This window comes from Pelodiscus sinensis, chromosome 24, assembly GCF_052426305.1.
Source record: "Pelodiscus sinensis isolate ZL-2025 chromosome 24, ASM5242630v1, whole genome shotgun sequence".
NCBI classification, from domain to species: Eukaryota; Metazoa; Chordata; order Testudines; family Trionychidae; genus Pelodiscus; species Pelodiscus sinensis.
In genome coordinates this window covers 17,271,277-17,292,401 of record NC_143075.1, presented here as the reverse complement: position 1 = coordinate 17,292,401, position 21,125 = coordinate 17,271,277, and the positions used below count along the sequence as shown (strand labels likewise).

The following is a 21,125-nucleotide window of genomic DNA, read 5'->3' as shown; positions in this document are numbered from 1 at the left end:
ACAGTTATTAATCCACCAAGCCATTCTAGCAAAGGCAGCACACAGGGATCTGGGATTTGTTTTAGATAATGCCCTTTTCACTTCAATGTCTACAAATCCCAGAGCCTACAATGACAAGCTCCTGCCAATAAGCATTGCAAAGTACTGTAGACTTGACAGAGAATCCTAGCACCTTTTATTTAATCTTCATGTTTAATATTTGTTCAGTAGAGCCAGAAGCTTCAGTCAGGAAGACACAGTCGCCTTTCTAAAGGCCTAAAAAAAAAATCACTTGGCAGGAATTTCAGCATGTTCGTTGGTACAAAAACTGAGCTCTGGGCCCTTTAAATCGCTGGTGGAGTACCGTACCACGTGCTCTGTGGAGTTCTGAGAGCTGGGGGGTGGGGTCAGTGCTGATGGTTGGCTGCCCTGGCTCCCTGCCCCTTCTACCCACGGCCCCGCCTCTTCTGGGAGTGCAGAGCAAGCCCCCGCCCATCTTACCCAGGGGCCCATGGAGGCTATAAGTGCCCCTGCCCCCAGTGTACCCCCTTAGTACAGCAGCCTCCCAAGATAGAGTCTGGTCCACCAGCTCTGTGCTGCCTCCACAATGGACCTGCACAGGAGGGATGCTATGGGTAGGCCCAAAGAGAGAGGGGGCATAGACCTGAGCCCTTATGTTTCTTCATCCCTGCTCCAGTGGTCGAAGACTGCGGTCATTGCAACAGGGGGCGAGATCAGGCTTCACCCTCTGAGCTGGGAAGGTAGCAAGCTGACGCCTTTCTGTATCTGCACTGGGGTAAGCACCCAGACAGATCTGCCCCAAGGACTGTCATGCAGGTCAAAGGATAGGACCGCATCATGGTCTATAGGAGATGCGGGAAAGGCCCCCGCCTCCATGGAATGTGATTCAGAGCAGGGATTTTCACATCAAAATGTTTTGGTGGCCTCTGGCTGGTGGCTACTCTGACATTTTCTCTTCAAATACAGGCAGTCCCCAGGTTACGTACAAGATAGGGACTGTAGGTTTGTTCTTAAGTTGAATTTGTATGTAAGTCGGAACTGGCACATGTTGTAGGGGAAACTCTAGCCAAACATTTCTCCAGAGCTCAGTTTTATTCTCCCACACCTCACTTCCCTCAGTCCTTTATTCTCAAGCTGAGGTGTCTGCTGAGAAAAGCTGCTTCGCGTCTCCCTGGTCTGCTGGGGGGAAGCAGCTAGTGCGGGGTTGCCTCACCCTGTTTGTAAGTCGGATCCATGTAACCCGGGGACTGCCTGTACTTGAAAAACAAATACATTCCTAGGTTCGTGTCCAAATCACTGCCATTTATTTATGCAGATTTTTTTTTAGACTCCGTATTACAAATAACGTATAGTGGTTTCTATTCTTAACTAGGCCTAAGCAGAACAGAAACACAAATCCCTCTTGTCTTTTTTCTGTTTCCTTTCCTTCGCTGGTTGCTTTTTTAAAGACTTGCAAGCTACTCAGTCTGCTGTGAAATGTATTAGCATACCAATATCACTTTTCGCAGCAGACTGACGTAGCCCCAGCAAGCCTGGGGACAAATTAAGCCCTGGGTAGGGAGGTAGGGATAGAGGAAGGAAGAGGCCAACCGTGATGGGAAGTATGAGTTTGGGGCCAGAGCCTGCCATGTGTGGCCAAGGAATGGAGCCTGAGACCCCATGACGGGAGCCTGCCATGCAGCACCCACGGAGGGGGGTCTCTGGCTGGCTGCTCCTCCAGCTTTTGTATCTCCAGAGAGGGACGGGGCCTACCAGTACTATGACCCAACATAAGGTGTCTAGAGTGGGGGCTCTGAGATGGGGCTGAAGAGGAGCTTTGGGCTGTAGGTGGGTGCTCTGGCTTTGGTGGGGATCAGGGCTGGTGCAGGAGGGACTTACCCCAAGTGGCTCTTCATCAGCAGTGTAGGGGGGTGCTACAGAAGCTTCCTGCCTGTCCTGGCAGACCATGCTGCGCCCCAGAACAAACAGCAGCAGATGACCCAGCCAATGGGAGTGCAGAGCTAGTGCTCATGGGAGGGGCAGTGTGTGGAGCCCTATGCGCTCTCTGCCCCCCCCCCCAGGAGCAGGACCTACCGCTGGCCACTTCTTAACATCCCTACAGATCATCCTGCAACAACGAGACCCAATGCCTGATAGGCAACAACCCCTCATTTGAAAACCACTAGCCTAGACTGTTTCCTAGGCATGATTCCCGAGGCAACGGAGGGGTCTGAACACAGTACGTTAGATAACAGATGGTCAAGTAACGCACAGCTAGAATTACTGATGTGGTTGCATAATAAGAAGCTCCAGTCTTGCTTGTTTAGACTAGGTCTTTCTGCCACCAGATGGGAGATAGGATCTTCTCTCTGGTGAGTAATAAAAACCATTTTGAGTCTCCTCACAAATCGCCGCACTCTTGTCAGAAGACAAACTGTACAGAAGTGGGCAGAATGAGTGCACGGATGCGCAAATACCATTGTTTGTGCTCTGGAGCCCTACAGAACATGCATCACTGCAGTCCTTCACTGCTGTCTGAAACCTGACACAGAGCAGGTCCCAGTTATGTCATGCTGCTTGACACAAATGGTAAGCCTAGAGTCAGGCTACGTCTACACTACAAGGCTACGTCTACACTGGCACGATTTTCCGAAAATGCTTTTAATGGAAAAGTTTTCCGTTAAAAGCATTTTCGGAAAAATCGCATCTAGATTGGCAGGATGCTTTTCCACGTAAGCACTTTTTGCGAAAAAGCATCCATGCCAATCTAGACACGGTTTTCCGCAAAAAAGCCCCGATCGCCATTTTCGCGATCAGGGCTTTTTTTGCGGAAAACAGTACTATGCTATCTACACTGGCCCTTTTGTGCAAAAGTCTTTCGGAAAAAGACTTTTGCCCGAACGGGAGCAGCATAGTATTTCCGGAAAAGCACTGATGATTTTACATAAGCTCATCAGTGCTTTTCCGGAAATTCAAGTGGCCAGTGTAGACAGCTGGCAAGTTTTTCCGCAAAAATCAGATGATTTTGCGGAAAAACTTGCCAGTCTAGACACATCCCGAGTGTTCTCGGCAAACAATATGCTAATGAGGGACTCATTTGCCTGAGTCGCAATTTCATTTGCATATTTTCTGCAGATCTGTTTTTGCGCTAGGGGCTTTTGCACGAAAACAAGCAGTGTGGACATTTTCTTTTTGTGCAAAATCCCCTTTTTCTGCGAGATCGGTATACCTCAATTTTAGGGCATAAGGATCGTGTGGAAAAGGGGGCTTAGGGGCAAAAAGGAAACATACACATTGCTCGTTTTTGCACAAAAACCCCTAGCGCAAAAATGGATCGGCAGAAAATATGCAATTGAGATTGTGACTCATAATTAGCATATTTTTTGCTGAGAAAACTCATAGTGTAGACATAGCACAAATAACTGCATGGTCAATAGGGGTATGTCTATACAGCGGGCAGTTATTTCGAAATAATGTTGAAATACTGTCAGGCTGGAGGACTTCCTACTCCAACTCCTGTAACCCTCATTGTACAAGGAGTAAGGGGAGTCAGAAGAAGAGTCCTCTGTTTTGTGTAAGTGCTATGTAGATGCTCCCAATTTTGAAATAAGCTAATTTGAAATGAGCTATGCAATTGACGTGGCTCAATTTGCGTAGCTTATTTCAAGTTAAGCCCTGCTGTGTAGATGTACCCCAGGAGTTCTGTGGCACCCTCGAGACTAACAGATTTATTCAGGCATAAGTTTTCGTGGGGAAAACCCACTTCATCAGATGAACTGGAGCGGAAGTTATAGAAGTAGGGGTATATATAAGGAAGAAGTTGCATGTATTAATGAAGCTAATCAAGTCAGTGTGCAACTAAGTCATTCACAGCATTTGATCTGGAGATGTGAATATGCAAAGAGGGGAAATTGCCTTTGTAATGCATTAACCAGTTGAGATCCTTATTCAATTCTAAATTGACAGTTTTGAATTTGCAAACGAGTTCTAATTCAGCTGTCTCTCTCAGTCTCAGATGCTGACTTGTTCAAGTTGTTAGTGATTTTACTGCCTGCAGCATGAGATTTTGGTCCAAGAAGAATGTGGTCCCCTGATTCCCTTGGAAATAAAACCCTGTTAATGGTGAAAAATTTAGCCTTGCAGCTGAACGGGTGCTTTCTGTAAGTCCACAGTCCCATAAGGAATAGTTCCAAATAGGATATAATAGCAGTATTACCTTTTCTAGGGGTTTTTGAACCATCCTATTCAGTTTAATAGAGAATTTTATCCCTGCTGCACAATGTTATAAGGTAAAGTCTCCCAAAGGCTCATTGGGTCATGACAAAGGGACATGAGTTTTCACGACCAGTGGCACACGTAGGAGTGATATGGCTAGCACCATGTCCCACCACACTGGAGATGGTGATCCACGCTGAGACTCAAACCAGCAATCCTCAGCAACGTAACTAAGATCCTGAATAACCCAGCCACCCCTCACACAAATCTGTCAAATGGTTACAACTCACTGGCGTGAGGATCTCATGTACTGTTAATTTCTATAGGGTATTTACCGAGTAATTTCTCTAGAATGCTGTTGATTTCACCCCTTTGAAAATTCCACCTGGCTTTCCCATCAAAAAATGTCTCACGGGGGCTATGGACATTTGCAGTTTAAATATTAGTTGGAGCTATGAAAGATGATAGTTATAAAAATCATCTTGCTCCTACCCAGTGTTCAGAAGAGCCGCTTCTTCATACCAAACCCAAATCTGTAATTGAAATAACAAGAGTTATAAATATGTCACTTATGTTATTTTGGCCAGGGGTCACACTTTATCTTTTAAACTCCAGCTGTCCCAAGGACAAGGTCGCACAGTCTGTATCTTTCTGTTGTGTCATTTGCAGAAAGACAGATGTACTAATGTTGCAAGCAGCCTCTTTTTTCTTGTTCTCGTTATTATGGCAACTCTTAGAACCCGAGGCAGAGATCAGGCACTGAGCGGTAGCTAAGGACTGTGTCTACACTTTTTCTACATATAATGACTGACAAGGTTTGCCTGTGTCTTAAAGAGCTGACAGTCTAAATAAAGTGGAAAGCTTGGAACTGATGGAGCTAGAACCATGCTGATACTTATCAGGATACATTTACTGTTTCTTTAAATAGCAGAAAGTGCTGTGTGAAGGCTCCAGGCAAAAGCTGTACTTATTTTCATAAAGTTCCTTGTTCAGGGGTAGAAGAATGTGACATTGGGATGGGTCGTACAACACAGAGGGAAATGTTAAGGAGTCTTGCTAGTTGTTTTGGCTGCAGTGGGGTAAAGCTCTATCAGGTATAAACACTCCCACTGTGGCTAATTCATACCTAAATAGGATGCATCTAGATTACAGGGCTTTTTGGGAAAATGGCCGTTTTTCTGAAAAAACTTCACTTATGTCCACACTGCTATTGCGTTCTTTTGAAAGAAAATTGAAAGAACGCAGGTTTTTTCTGACATTGGTAAATCTCATTCTACAAAGAAGAACGCCTTTCCCAAAAGAGCTCTTTCGGAAAAAGACGTGTGTGGACATGGAAGAGGGCGATTTTTTGAAAGAAGAGGCCTCCAAAAAAAAGCACAGGTGCCGTGGTGGCCACTCCGTCCATAGTAATCACAACTCAAATGCAAGATAGCGTCCATTCAGTGTGGATGCTGTCTTTTGAAAAAGCAGATTGCTTTTTGGATGCGCTTTTGCTGTGTGGACGCTCTCTATCGAAAGAAGCCTGCAGTCTAGACGTACCCATAGGGAGGTGGGAGAGCAGCAGGATTGTGTGCATGCTTAGTGATTTGAAAATGGATACAGTCTGGAAAATAATTAATCTGGAGAGTGGGAGTGGGAAGAAAAAAGGAAGAAAGTTTCAGGGAAAAATGTAGAAAACCAGCTCTATTAGAAACACTGGGCCACCCAAAGGGATGTGACCCTGCTGTCCTACCCCACCCCAACAGGGCACAAAACACCCCAGTCCATTTGAGCTGTGTAGGAATTCTTCAGCCTTCAAGATCTGTCATTCAATCATGTTTGTCCTTGGTGCTCTTTAGCCAAACAAGTTTCTAGCTACATCCCATCTGGCTTATTGACTGTTTTGAAATCGCCTCCTCTTGGCTCTGAAGTAAATAGTTCCCCAGATGTCTGCAACCTGTGATGATATATTGGATGGTAACCTCTGATTTGCATTTATGTTCCTGTGGCTCAAGATAAGCAACAAATAGCACACCTGGCCTCAGGTTAACTGGACTCTGCTTTAAAGGACCTTCTGAGTACAGGCTGTCCATGCTTATTCCCAATCCTTGGGATGTTGTAAGAAATATTCGTATTAGTTATACCTTTTATTAGGAATATTTTGAAGCCCTTTTGTATCGCAATCCAATCACTTTAGTCCAGTGGAGAGTAACCTGTGGTCCTAGGGCCATGTGCAGCCCTTCAGGGTTCTATGTGTGGCTCATGAGACATTTTATTTACCATTGCCCATGTGCAGGGTTGCCAGATTTTGCTGGTTTTGTCTGCATAATTCCTACCAGTATTACTAAAGTGGCACGTGCTTAAAGCAAAGGCACATGGAGTGAGGTGCATGCGGGTTGCACACAACATTGAATGTGAGAGCCATGCACTCCCTCTGCATCCAATCAAAGTGCTGTCGTGATTCAGCTGGCAAATTCTAGGTGTGCAAGCGCAGTGAGCAAAATTAGCTTATCCCGGGAGACCATCTCGATTATGACAATCTTGAGGCCCACTGAGATGAAGGAAGGCCACTCATGTGGCCTGCTCACTTGCTTAGATTGCCCCCTACTGCTTTAGTCTGTTTTCTTTCTAGGTCAGGGATTGCCTCTTTTTTTAATACAGTACTCTCCACAAATCCCACTTCGGTCCTCCAGATATTACCATAATTTAATTATTTACGACAACTTCTACTAACATTTATAATTGCCTAATACCAGAAAGTTACAGTTGCCTTAGTTAAAAGTCAATGTAAATTATCCATTGAATAACTGATATATTTGTAAAACCTACGTATGGTGGCAGGCAATTAGCCTGCAGAAAGTGGAACTAAATGTATTAGTTACTGCAAATATTTCCCTCAGCTGTATTTTAACCTGCATGAGGGAGTTAGGAAGAGCATTTGAATATTCCGCACCGACTTGTCTAGAAAAATGGGAAATTATATTTGTCAAATTGTAGCTGTTTGCTGATGTTAGAGAGGTTTAAGTGACTTGAAATTATTTAAATGTGGCATTATATTCCTTGTATGGTATTTTGCCTTTAGTTATATATCTGTTTCTTCTGCTTTTACACTGGCACTGATGTATTAATAAGTCCCAAGGAGGAGTTCTGTTCTAAGGAAATTTGAAATGCCATTCAGCTCTTGCCTATGGCTACCAAAAAAGAAAAGCAAAAAACAAACAAACAAAATCAAATCTGGATGTATGCAGTAAGGAACCGACTTCCGATAAGATTATTTTTTTAAAGCAGGTGAGTGTTCACAATTCGCACTCACTTCAGTTTACCTTCAGTTAGATCTGATTGTGTTCATCACCTTTGGAAATCGAACAACTGGGTCTGGATTCTAAATATACTTTTGATTCAGCCCAAAACTTTCGGCCAGAGTGAATTTGTAAAATAGCGATTACCAAAATTCTCCTGAAAACCCTAAAAACAAGGAACAAAAGAAGCCAAAGGAGCCAGTGACCAATTATTTTTCTGCAAATGAGCAGGATTCAGCATACATATAGAAACCACTGCAGGGCTCTTGTGGAGGAATCTTACTTCTGTTAGGAGATTCTGCATGAACAGACTAAAAGCTACTGAATGTGTGCGATGTCTCAGAGCTTTTATTTCCATTTCTGGCCTTGTATATTATGTACTAAACTAATGATGTGTCAGATGTGCCAGCATATGCACTGATACCCAATGAAAAACTGTGCTATAGAAATGGACTTTAGGGCTGTGTCTAGACTACATGCCTCTGTCGGCAGAGGCATGTAGATTAGACACATAGGCAAAGGGAAATGAAGCCGCGATTTAAATGATCGCGGCTTCATTTACATTTACATGGCTGCCGCGCTGAGCCGACAAACAGCTGATCAGCTGTTTGTCGGCTCGCGTGCTAGTCTGGACGTTCCCTGTCGACATCAAAGCCCTTTGTCGGCAGCCCTGTTATTCCTCTTGGAATGAGGTTTACCGGGGCTGCCGACAAAGGGCTTTGATGTCGACAGGGGGAACGTCCAGACTAGCGCGCGAGCCGACAAACAGCTGATCAGCTGTTTGTCGGCTCAGCGCGGCAGCCATGTAAATGTAAATGAAGCCGCGATCATTTAAATCGCGGCTTCATTTCCCTTTTCCAAAACAACAAATCTACATGGCTCCATCGTCTAGACGTACCCTAGTAGTGTTTCCCGTAACTGTGTACTTGGGTGGCCACTCGGGAGAAATTCAAAAGCTACCCAGTTATTGACAGAGCACCCACAGCCAGTGGTATGTGTTTCTACTGGTGGTGCACATCCTCACATACCTCAGTGCACATGGTAAAATTTATTCCACATGCGAGGAAAAAATCAGATGGAACATTGGAAGTTAATCTCCTGCCTTTTCAGTGGAAGCTTGTTCTAATTCTATGCAAGCACACAGTGGAAAAGCAGCCTAGTGTGTATAACCGATAAACACACACAGATACTAACAGCCAGAAGATAGGAGTGACAGAAAGTTCACTAGTTTGACTAACTTTCCAGCTGGCTAGACATTTAAATGGAACTTCTGCCTTTACTTATTGGACACCTTTTGAAATTAACATTTACCATTTTCACCGAGTTCTTTAGGGCCACTGATGTCATGTCTGCTGGCAGTAAGAACCCACATGAATAGAATACAGACACATTAAAACATACCATTTTAGACTCCATAGCATGACTCCATCATCTCTGGACTCTCGCCCATTGTAACCTTCCCCTTTGACCTCTCCCCAGTGCACAAAAAAACTCTGTTCCTAAAGTCGTTCTTTTCCATTACTCCAACCACCTCCTCCACCCCGGAAGCCCGCGTTGGTTTCCTGTTACTGCATTCAATTTAATTTCTACTTCCTCACTCCAGAAAGCTTGCCCATAATCTCAGCTGCACCTGTTATGCACCGTCACTCTTCTTCTCCCTCGCTCATTCCTAGACTTCTCCCCAGTTCTGTTGGGCAGCTCATCTCTAAGCGTTCTATATCGGGGAGGTAGCTAAACTGACTACAACACTGCTCCCGCTCCCCCACAGCCCTTAGAGCTGTTTAGAGTGCACCGGGAAGGGATGCATTGTGGTGGCCATATAAGGGGCCCTTTAGAATCGCTGGGCCTTGGGGCAATTGTTCTCTTTGCCCTTTTCCTCCCCCCGTGGCAGGCCTGCATAGAAGCACTAGTGTAGGCAGCACCGTCATTGAACCCACTGTGCCGTTAAACCATGTTGAAAACAGTGATGAATGGTGCAAAGTGAAAACCAGTTCTCTAGCTGCCCTAGCACTCCCTAAATCCCAGATCATTGATTTCCTACATTTATAACCATGGCACCTCTGGTAGGAACCTTGTAAATGGCAAGCATAGTGGGCAACCTCGACCAGAAAAGGAGGAGGCGCATCCCATGGATTATATCATACCATATTGCTTTATTAGACGCCATTCGTAGTCTCCACCTTCTGCTTAAATCAGGGGTGGGGAACCTCAGGCCCAGGTGCCAGATGCAGCCCCCGGCTTGCCTGGATCCAGCCCCTGAGGCTCAGGGCTGCCCTCTCCCATTATTGGGGAGACCGTGATGGTGCTCTGCCTGGGGCTGGAGCATACAAAATCTACTCGTCTGGACCCCCCACGCTCTGCTGTGCTAGGGGAATGTGGGGGGGTGTCTTTCTCCTCAGTTGGGGACCACGTCAGTGAGGGTTTGTTTGGGGGTTTTTTGCTTCTCACTTTTGTGCAGCCCCCCCACTGATTTTTTGGTGGGTCTGCGGCCCCTGGCCCAAAACAGGTTCCCCAGCCCTGGCTGGGGATACAAATCCTTCACATAGTTCTACAGCTGCAGCAGGCCAGCAAATAAGACCATCAAAGCCTTTTGTTCCTGTCAAGTGTAGGGTGGGGGGTTAATTGGGATGTGCATTGAATAGCAACAGGAGGGGAATGCCTGTGTGGTTGACACTGGTTTCAATGACACGATGGCTGCTCTTTGTGAGACCAATGTAGCACAGCTGCGTCCTCATCCTTCCTGAAAAAGCTTGTTCCTAAGACACTAGCTGGAGGTGGGGTGGAAAGAGGGCAAGATGACAGAAAGGAGACACCACAGTCACACTTCAAGGGCAACTTAAACTCTAATTAAAAGTCATGTTAAAAATGCATTAGCCATTAGTAAACAAGGTCACGCTCACAGCTACCCAAGGCATGTCCATGCAAGGAATAAAATAGCAATAGAGACCTGTACAAAGCACTTAATTAAATATGGGCACCCCAGGCGACTTGAATTCCCGTCAGTACCTGTGTTACATCTGAATCCAGCTTTGGCACCTGCGAGGGGAGACTCAACGGGGTCCTTTTACAGCGTTTAATTTTTAAAATAGCATCTTCCTTCCAAGCTGCATGCTCAGGGTTAAATGATAAAATGGCAAAGTTGGGCCCTGATCCTACAGTTCATGGTGCACCTATAAGCCGCAAATTGCAGCATCGGGGTCTGCAGCAGTAAATAATAGCACTGGAAGAGTGAAATTAAGATAGTTAGGCCAGGGAGGAAACATGCATTTCCAGCTGAGATGAGAATGAGCAAGAGAGAGAGAGAGAGAGAGAGAGAGAGAAAGAGAGAGTGAGCAGATGAGGGCTGGAGATACAGGAAGGTTGTTGCAGACAGCAGGAGCAACAGGGTTGCATTTTAATGACATTGCTAGCTCTTCATGAAGCAGCAAGTACCAGAAATCTGACGAGACGATGGATGAAATCCTGGACTTCGACTTCTGTTGGGTCATGGTTTCATCCAAGACCTAGACCAGTTCTGCAGACCCAATGGACTTGGATGGAGTGAATGGGCCTCAAAGTTATTCACACCAATCCTCCAAATGCCCTGCATTAGCTCTCACTTTTTAAATACAGGTTGAACCTCTCTAGTCCGTCTGCTATGTACATTGGACATACGTCTCAGACACTTCGTCAAAGGATCAATGCCCACAAAACAGATATTAGACAGGATCACAAAGAAAAAACAGTTTCTTGCCATTTCAACCAGAAAGGACATTGTCTCAACGACTTAATTACCTGCATCCTGCTTCAAAAGCCTTTTAAGACTGCACTTGAAAGAGAATCCTCAGAACTGTTATTCATGCTAAAATTCGACACTTTACACCTGAGTCTGAACAAAGGATCTAGTTATCTTACCCATTACAAAGATAGCTTCCCCAATTATCACCTCTAATATCATTACCTCACAGACATTTACCTTCCCCCCATCCCCCTTCTGTTCTGAAATTTGATTTGTCCTTTTCATATGTGTTCATTTTTTAAATTGTATCCTTTGGTATATATGGTTGTGACAATTTTCTTCCACTATTTGATCTGAGGAAGTGGGTCTGGCCCACGAAAGCTCATCATCTAATAAACCATCTTGTTAGTCTTTAAAGTGCTACATAGTCCTGTTTTTTGTTTCAGCTACACCAGACTAACATGGCTACATTTCTATCACCTCTCTCGTCTGGCACTCTGGTCCGGCAACCTCCATGGTCTGGCACGATTTTAGTTAGCTGGACATCCACTTATCATGGATATGACCAAGCTTCCTGCAGACCCATAGAGTTTGTTTACAGTTTCTGGCTCTCAGTGTTTTGTGGTGTTATTTAGCTCTAATTTGTCCCTAAATGTCTTCTAACAGCCCAGAGAGCAGTGGCAGAGTTGGTAATACTGATAGACAATATTGACCTCCCGTGGTCTGGCAAAATCTCTGGTTCTGCTCTGGTCAAGTCCCTATGGTGCTAGACTAGAGAGGTTCAACCTGTCACACATGTCTTACCCTCCTTCTATCAGGTTCCTTAAAGGAGCCCATGAGAGCTTCTTTCCTCTGAAAGTCTCCATTTTGGTGAATGTGGACCTTGTCAATTACCTCCAGTAAAACCCAGCAATGTGTTATGGAGTCAACAGAACGAAGCAGGGGGAATGCCACAATGGTATAAGCCTAAATGTGAATGTGCTTGACTCCTGCAAACAACGGAGTCAAATCCTGGCAAAGCCAACTCAGCCCTTCTTTCGTGTAGAGTTCCAGGCATTCACTATCACGGTGGGCTAAAGTTGAGTTAAGCTACGCAACTTCAGCTATGTTAATTGCGCAGCTGAAGTTGAAGTATCTGAACTCGGTTTTAGGCGCTGCCTACACTCTTCCTTCGACTTCCCTTACTCCTTGGGAAATGAGAGGTAGAGAAGTCGGAATAGGAAGCCCATTATTTCAAAATAATGGGCTTGCTGTGTAGACACACACTCTGTTACTAAAATAACCTGAGTTATTTAGAAATAAGCATGCAGTGAAGACATAGCCTATGGGTGAGTGCCTGGGGGAATCTTTCAAACGGAACCTTTAATAAGAAGGACTTTGTGGAGGTTCTAAAGGATCTCATGGAAGATTTCTTAAAGCAGACATTGGCCCTGGTTTCCTCCCCTTACTATTCTTAGCATTCTGTGCACCCGTCACCCACCTGGCTGTTGTAATTCAATGGTGCCACATGAATATATACAATGAAATTCACCCCCGGTGCAGAGACTGCACCAAATGTATATATCGGAATGAATTCCATCCATAGTTTGGAAAGCACTTTTTGCATCTTTTCAGAGAAGAGATGCCAGATACAGGTTGGACCTCCCTTGGCGGGCACCCTGGGAACATGACTGGTCCTGAACAAGGGAGTTTGCCAGACCAGAGGAGGTCAATGCTGGCCCGGCTGGGCTAACAGCCCCACTGCCACTGGCTCCTCTGCCATCATCCCTGCAGGGCTCACAGCCCTGCTATTGGCCACTGACCCTGCTGCTGTTGCTCCGGCAAAACTCCAGTCATCAGCCAGGCTGAGCTCCCAGCCTTGACAGGGCTCCCAGCTGCCATCCCTCCTGCCCCTGGACTCCTGGCTGCTGGGGCTCTCTGGTCCAGGAACATCTGGAGTCCTACTGGATCATGGATGTTGTCGGACCAGAGAATCCCGGTTTACAGAGGTTCCGCCCATACCAGTGGTTCTCAACCAGGAGTCTGTGGCTTCCAGGGGGGCTCCCAGCAGGTTTCAGGGGGACCACCAAGCAGAGCCCGTATTAGACTCACTAGGGACCAAGGCAGAAAGCCAAAACCCTGCAATGTATCTCCACGGGGCAACCCCGGACACTTCCCCTGCTTGTTATCCCTTACCTGGCCCCGGCTTTTATATACAGAAAAGTAGTTGTGGTGGCATAGCTGGGCCATGGAGTTTTTTCTAGCATGTTGGGAAGGTCAAAAAAATGTTGAGCTCCCCGCTTATCTACAATCAAAATATCATTATTACAGGGATCTTCACTTCTTTGGGCAGCCTGATGCACTGCACAAATTCTGCCTTCACTAAAAGTGAAACAATTTAGATCAGAAAACAACCTAGACCTTTGTTCTGGATTGTGATGAAAATTCAACATTTTTATGTATTTTAAAAAGAACTCGTCTTCTGTAACATTGGTCAAGCCAACAGCTTTGAGTGCAAAACTTTTGAGTGCAATAAATTGCAAGTCTGCCTGCAATTAAGGGTGTGAGAAGAAGAGTAAAGTTTTCTTTAGAATTAAAGGTTGGGGCACAGAAAGGCTAAGATCTGTGCAAGGAATCCAATGCCTGCTGTTTGTGTGAAGCAACAGAGCGAGCTAGGCAGCAGCAGCTCAGCTGGGAAGAGACTTTCCGGACAAACAGAAACAAACCAGCAGAAATAGTAACATCACCAGCCTTTTTCAGTAGCTGCCCTGCTGATTAGAAACCAGGCGCAATGAAGGCAGGTCTTGCAAGACGTCATGGGTTGAATTGTGGTTCACCGACTGATCCAAGCATTTGGAGTGTAGGGGGACAGAGGGCATTTGGGATGAATTGTGCTGGGGACTGGCCCGTGTCTGCTGCAGCAGAATGGGATATCTATTCAGATGAACTACACTGGTGGTTTGATTTTTTTTCAAACTTCATCCACCAGGGGTTCAACGTCCATCAGCTGGGTATCTATTTTGTCAGGCCAAAACCCAAGGCATTTTTGGACCAGGATCCCATTTTAAGGTGGGGAGGGGAGCCAAGTCCAATTGCCCCAGGGCCTGGTGGTTCACAAGGACCCAGGGCTCCTGGCTACTGCTGCTACTACTGCCACAGCAGTGGTGGCCGGAGTGCTGCCCAGCATGCTCCAGGCAACACGGAGGGCTGACAGGGATAGGCATGGCACATGGTGGTCAGCACTGAGGGATGCCTGGGGGACGTGAGATACCGCCCTGCCCCTTCTACCTGAGTCTCCACCCCTTCAGAGGAGTGGAGCCACCTCTCCCATCTTGCCCTGGGGCCTGACGGGTCTGTTGGCTCCACTGGTTGGTAGATTCAATACTCATCTCCAGTTTGTCTCATTCTCTGTTATACAGAAGAGACGGGGCACATTAAACTGCATTTTCTTATTTTAAGCTCACGATCAAGACAAATTTACAGCATCTTACTCTGTCCTGAAGTTTCTCTCTTCCAGCCACTTATTTTCTGTTTCCTCCACCTGTCTCTAATCCTTGCAGGGGCCATATTTCACAGTAGTGTCTGAATGCTGCACTTCTGGGGTGTTACAGTGGCTACAGAATAGCAGGAGTCTGCTTTCTGCCTCTCCTGGCATGCTCAGTCTTCCTCCTATCCACCCTGATGTCCTGAACCAGCTGTGAGCCTGCCAAGGGCCCAGTGCACTGAATGGGGCATTAGAGATGGTGCAAAGGGGCACAGGGAACCAATGAATCAGTCCTTCTACCCTTAAATTTCCCAGTTCCACGTATTTCAGCTTTCCCAATTCACATGTATTGTGATAGTCAAACGCTGGAATTGCTATAGACGTGAAAAGGTAAAACATGGTGCTGAGCTCAGATCTTTATCTTGAAACCTGCACAATTTGTCCCTGTCTTTCCTCGCTAGACTGTTTCCAGGCATAACATTGGCTGCCCTACTTAGCCCACAGTCCCTGAGTTCTCAAAGATAAATGCAAATGGCTTCAAACTTTCTTCAGCTAGTCCCTTAAGTAACCTATGATAAATTTCATCAGCTCTTGCTGACTTAACTACATCTAACATATTCTTTTGCCTGTTTTTTCACTATTTTGGCTTTCTTCCTTCCCTCTTGTTAATATTAATTATGTTAGGTATCTTTAAAAACAACAAGCAGTCCTGTGGCATCTTAGACACTAACAAATGTATTAGGTCATGAGTTTTTGTGGGTAAAACCCACTTCATCAGATGAGTTGGAGTAGAAATTACAGAATCTATGGTATATATAATAGTAAAAGAAGTTACCTGGCAATTGTAGGACCAATGTTAATGAAGTTAATTAAGTCAGGCTGGGTGTGTCTCATTCATAGCATGTGATATGGAAATATCAAAGGTTGGGAAAATTGCCTTTGTAGTGTGCTAACCAGTTAAGATCTTTATTCAGATCTAAGTTGATAGTGTTGAACTTGTAAATGAACTACAGTTCAGTTGTCTCCCTCTGTAATCAGGTGATAAAACTATTTTGTTAATGGATGGATACTTTTAAATTCATGATCTCCACAGAATTAAAATGTTCCCGTACAGCTTTATATGTGTTACCATTCCTGATGTCTGATTTGTGTCCAGTTATCCTTTGGTGGAGAGACTGTTGGTTTGGCCAATATACATGGCAGAGGGCATTGCTGGCATATATCATGTTAGTGGATGTGCAGGTGTATGCACACCTGATGTTGTGGTTTATATGGTTAGATCTTTTGATGGAGTCGCTTACACAGACGTGTGGACAGAGTTGGTGATGGAGTTTGTTGCAGGCGTAGGTTCCTGGGTAAATGTATCAATGGTGTTGTGTGTGACTGCTGCTAAGTATTTACTTCAGGTTGGGGCACTGTCTGTAGGCAAGGACTGGCCTCTCTCCTAAGGCCTGTGAGAATGAGGGATTGTTTTCCAGGATAAACAGTAGATTGTCAATGATACGCTGGAGGGATTTAAACGGGGGGCTGAAGGTGATGACCAGTGGTGTTCTGTTATTTTCCTTGTTTGCCTGTCTTGAAGTACCTGATTTCTGGGTACTTGTCTGGCTCTGTCACTGTTTCCTCACTGCCCCAGGTGAGTATTTAAGTTTTAAGAATGCCCGATAAAGATCTTGTAGGTATTTGTTTCTGTCTGTGGGATTGGAGCAAATCCGGTTGTATCTTAGGGATTGGCTGTAGTCAATGGATCATGTGATGTGTCCTGCATGGAAGCTACAGGCATGTAGGTAAGAATAGCAGTCAGTAGGTTTCTGGTATAGGGTGGTTGTGACGGGTCGGAGCTGCCTCGTTCAGCTGGGGCCGAGCCGCCCTGCACTACTCCCATGGTGGTGTATGAGTTCCTCGGGGTGAGCCGGAAAACACAGGCCCCTTGCGTGCTGTTCGGTGGCCACGGCCCAGCTGATGGACGCGGGGGCCGGACGCCGGGGGGAATCCCACGCTCCGGGCTACGTCGGAGGTGTCAGAACACCCCAACCCCGGGGTCAGTGGGTGATGTCAGGGAGAACGACTCCAGGAGGGGATGAAAAGGAGAGCCTGGAGAGGTTGGGGGGAGTGAGAGGAGAGCCTGGAGAGACTGGGAAAAGAAAGGAGAGCCTGGAGAGGCTGGGGAGCAAGAGGAGAGTCTGGAAAGCGAGAGGTGAGTCTGGAGAAGAGGAGGAGAGCAAGGGAAGGAGAGCGCCACCGCGGCTAGCGGGATAGGAAGCATCCCAGGGCAAGGCATTTGAGGACTTGCAGGTGGGCTGAGGAGTTTCGGGTATTAACCCCACCAGCCGGACAGGACACTACGAGAGCCTGTCCTTAGGGCCCTGGTCTGGGGCCCATAAGAGAGGGCAGTCTTGGGCCCCCCTACCCCGCATCCCATAGACCAGAGGAAAAGAAGGGTGGTAGACCCGAATTTAGACGCACACACCGGACAAAGGGGCGTGGCTAGGCTTGAACCTATTTATTCGGGTCACAAAGCCAAACTGAAGGACGTATAAAGGGGGGGGGGGCGAAGGACCACCCTTGTACAGTGGTGTTTATGTGACCATCATTTAATTGTACTGTAGCTTTCAAGAACGGGATCTCTTGTCTGGACTGGTCCAGTTTGAGATTGATATTGGGGTGGAAATTGTTGAAATCCCTGGTCACAATTTACCATTGTAGTGAAAACTGAAGCAAAATAGGCACTAAATACCTCAACCCTCTTGATGTCATCAATTACTAATTTTTGCCCCCCTTAAGAAGAGGACAGATCCTTTCCTTTTTTTCTCTAGCTCCTAATGTATTTATAGAACCTCCTACTCTTTTATGTTCCTTGCAAGGTGTAAGTCACACTCTGCCTTACCTTTCTAATATTGTCCCTACGTGCTTGTGCTATTTTTTGAACTCCTCCCTAGCAATCTGTCCCTGTTTCCACTTTTTGTAGAATACCTTCTTGATTTTCAGGCCATTAAAGATGGAGCCATATTTTTCATTATTCTTCCTTTCTTTCCTTCACTTTGGACTAGTTGGCAGTTTGGCTTTTAATACCATCTGTGTGAAAGACTCCCAAGTCTCCTGAATTCCATTTTCCTGTAGATTTCCCCCCCCATGGGATCTTATTTCCCAGTTCTCTTAGTTTGTTAAAGTCAGCTTTTTAGGAGCTGCATTACCCTTATTCTGATGATCACACCTTGCCTTAGAGTAATGAAATCTATCAAGTCATACAGTCGTGCTGGAACTATTTTAGGGTGGGGGTGCTGAGCTGTGCCCCCCTTATCTCTGTTCACCTCACCACCCCAAGTTGGGGTCACACGTAGGGCTGCCAACTCTCCCAGATCGGATGCCATTGACGCAAATAACAAATAGCTTCAGTCTGATGTGTCTGGTCCAGGGGAATTGCAAATCTAGCCACAGCTGGAAGTGGCTGCAGAGCTCAGGTGAGGAGCAGAGCCTGGCTGGCTGTGGAACCCCATGTGGCAGCGGAGATTCCAGGGCCAGTGGCCTGGACCTTGAGGCTGGCTGGTGGTGGGACCCTGGGATGGGTGGGGCCACCTGGAGGCCAGGACGCAGGGCTAGCAGAGCTGACAGCAGGTCGAAAACATGGCCAACCTATGGGCACCAAGAAGCCAAACCTGGAGGTGCTGTCACAGCCCCCCTCGCATCCTACTCCCCGCGCCTATGATTTCAGCATGATCACTTTGACCCAAAATTCCTTCCACCTTCAGATTCACCACCAATTCATCCTTGTCGGTCAGAATCTAGTCCAAAATGGCCATCCTCTGGTTACTTCCTCCACTTTTAGAAACAAAAAAATTGTCCCCAATACATGCCAACAACTTACTGGGAATTTTGGGGTGTACTATATTACTTTTCCAACAGATATCTGGATAGCTAACGTCCTCCGTTACTTCTAAATCTTGTGTTTTGGATTTGTCTGTTATTTGTTCTAGAAATGTCTCCTCTACCTGCTCTTTCTGATTTGGCAGCTCCCTACCATGTTACCGTAGTTATTTACCTCTTTTACTTTTGCCCAGAGTCTGAGACTTACAGATGATTTCCCTCTTAACTCCTTCTGAACCTCCGAACAAATGTATAGATATTCTTGGGTTCATCTGGGGTTGGAAATGGCTGAAACAAAACATGCTGCCAGGGTGTTTCTAGCCTGGCTGACCCCAGTAAATATGGGGAAAGCCTGTAAGAAAACTTGATCTCTAGGGATTTGCAGATCTAAGAAACACAGGCACACTTAGGAACAGGCATAAAAGCAATGGGAGGGTGAAAGTAGCTATGCTGAAAGGGGATGCAAATTGGGGAAAAGAGAGTGTCATTATTAGGATATTTTTGAAGGTGGAACAGATTGGTTTGGGTTAAGGGGGGATGGATAAAAGATTGACTAAGTAAATGGGGAGGAAATGAGGGATAAATTGCTGGCTCAGATGAAGTGTTGTGTATGGAGGAAGGGAGGAATGATCAGAATCTTCAATCAGTTAAAGGTTCGGCGCACTGTTCAGATGAGCAGGTAGGGGAAATGGAAGAAGGTTCAGCTGGAACACAGAGGGGCCGCCGACTGGAGGTTTGCTCTGGATAAGGGGAAGAGATGGGCTCACATGCTTCAGGGGAGGTGGGCCAACACACAGCTCTGAGTCCAAGACAGACTCAAGCTGGCTCAGACTTGCTGGGGGAAGCTGGTCGAGATTAGGCTCCCGCCCAGCAGGGGTGGGGAGACGAACATTTTTCTCCCCCAATCACTTCATCCATCTCTAATAGGTCTCATGACATCCTTGAGCATCTAGGGCAAAGCAAATTCATGTATCAGACGTGCCCCCCAAGGGGATGGGCACAAGGAGAGCTCACACAAGTGTGACAGCCTCTAGTGACAAACAGGAGGGAAAAGCTCCTGATACTGTTTTCTTGGCTCATTCAGTGTTTTTCTCCCTCTGCCTCCGACACTGCAGGAAATACCCAGAGATGCTCTTTAGAGAATGGCTTCTTCCTTTCTCCACCTCCTGTTCTCCCTGGTGATCAAACCTCAGCCTTTTATCCCCCTCCCTCCCCCCAACCCCAGCCAAACACAGCTTAGCTCAGAAGCAGACTAGGCAGCAGTGATCTCATGAGGGGTGTTACCTTGTGTGCCCTCCAGTAGCCCCATCACCACGTCCACTCCTGGCTGTTTGGCACCCATGGGCCTCTGAGGGGGTTAATGGCAGGAGTTTCTCACCCCGGTGCTTGTTGGGAACCCTGACCTGTGGTTGATCTCCAGCTAAAGCTTGTCAGATTATGAAGAGCCTTGGGCTGGGCAGGGCATGTCTGGATTCCTGCACATGGCACCTTTAATATCATTTCAAAGTGCATCTGAAAATAACCAGCCAAACCCCAGGACTAAGTGCTTTGCCATGTCGGGTAATTCCAGATTTGGCAGCTCGAGCTCTCGGGGCTGCTTCCTAGAAAATCGAGGCAGGGTAAAATCAAGTTCCCCCGTGTGCTGACACAAAGAGTCAGCCATTCCAAGGGCTTATTAAAGGCAATCTATGCATTTACTTAATAGAAACTAAAGCCTGGAAGAGAATCAGGGTGCGGCCACCTGGTTTGAAAAGGCTCTTCTCCACCTGGAGAGGTTTCATCATAGGGCCCAAATATCCCATTTCCTGGGAGGGGGATGTTAGTACTAAAAGGTCACTGGACGGACAAGCTGATTAGCAGGAAAAGTGCGCATCTCTCTCTCTCTCTGTCACACACACACCTGTCTCACACACAAACTGACTAGAAGAGTGCATGTGTCTCACACTCACACGCAGCCTAAAAGAGTGCATCTCACACACTCACACACAGCCTAAAAGAGTGCGTGTCTCACACACACACACACACACACACACAAGCTGCCTGGAAGAGGGCATGTGTCACACACACAAACGCTGCCTGGAAAAGTACACGTCACACACACATGCACACACACAAGCTGACTGGAAGAGTGCACATGTCTCACACACTCACAAGCTACCTGCAAGAGTGTGTGTCTCACACTCACACACACTGCCTAAAAGAGTACACGTGTTTCACACACACAGAAACACACACACAGGCTGCCTGGAAGAGTGCACGTGTCACACACACGCACACACACAAGCTGCCTGGAAGAGTGCACGTGTCACACACACACACACACACACACTGCCTGGAAGAGGGCACGTGTCTCTCACACACACAAACGCTGCCAGGAAAAGTGCACGTCTCACACACATGTGCACACACACAAGCTGCCTGGAAGAGTGCACGTGTCACACACACACACACACACATGCTGCCTGGAAGAGGGTACCTGTCTCTCACACACACAAACGCTGGTTGGAAAAGTGCACGTCTCACACATGCGCACACACACAAGCTGACTGGAAGAGTGCACCTGTCTCACACACTACCTGAAAGAGTGTGTGTGTCACACACACACACA

The 21,125-nt window shown here is 46.5% G+C and overlaps 1 protein-coding gene across 1 annotated transcript in view; it reads right to left on the bottom strand.

Annotated features, from left to right (window-relative positions):
• LRRC38 (leucine rich repeat containing 38) overlaps positions 1-21,125 on the bottom strand; it is a 35,057-nt gene that overhangs the window by 13,071 nt on the left and 861 nt on the right. The gene's annotated exons all lie outside the window — the stretch shown is intronic.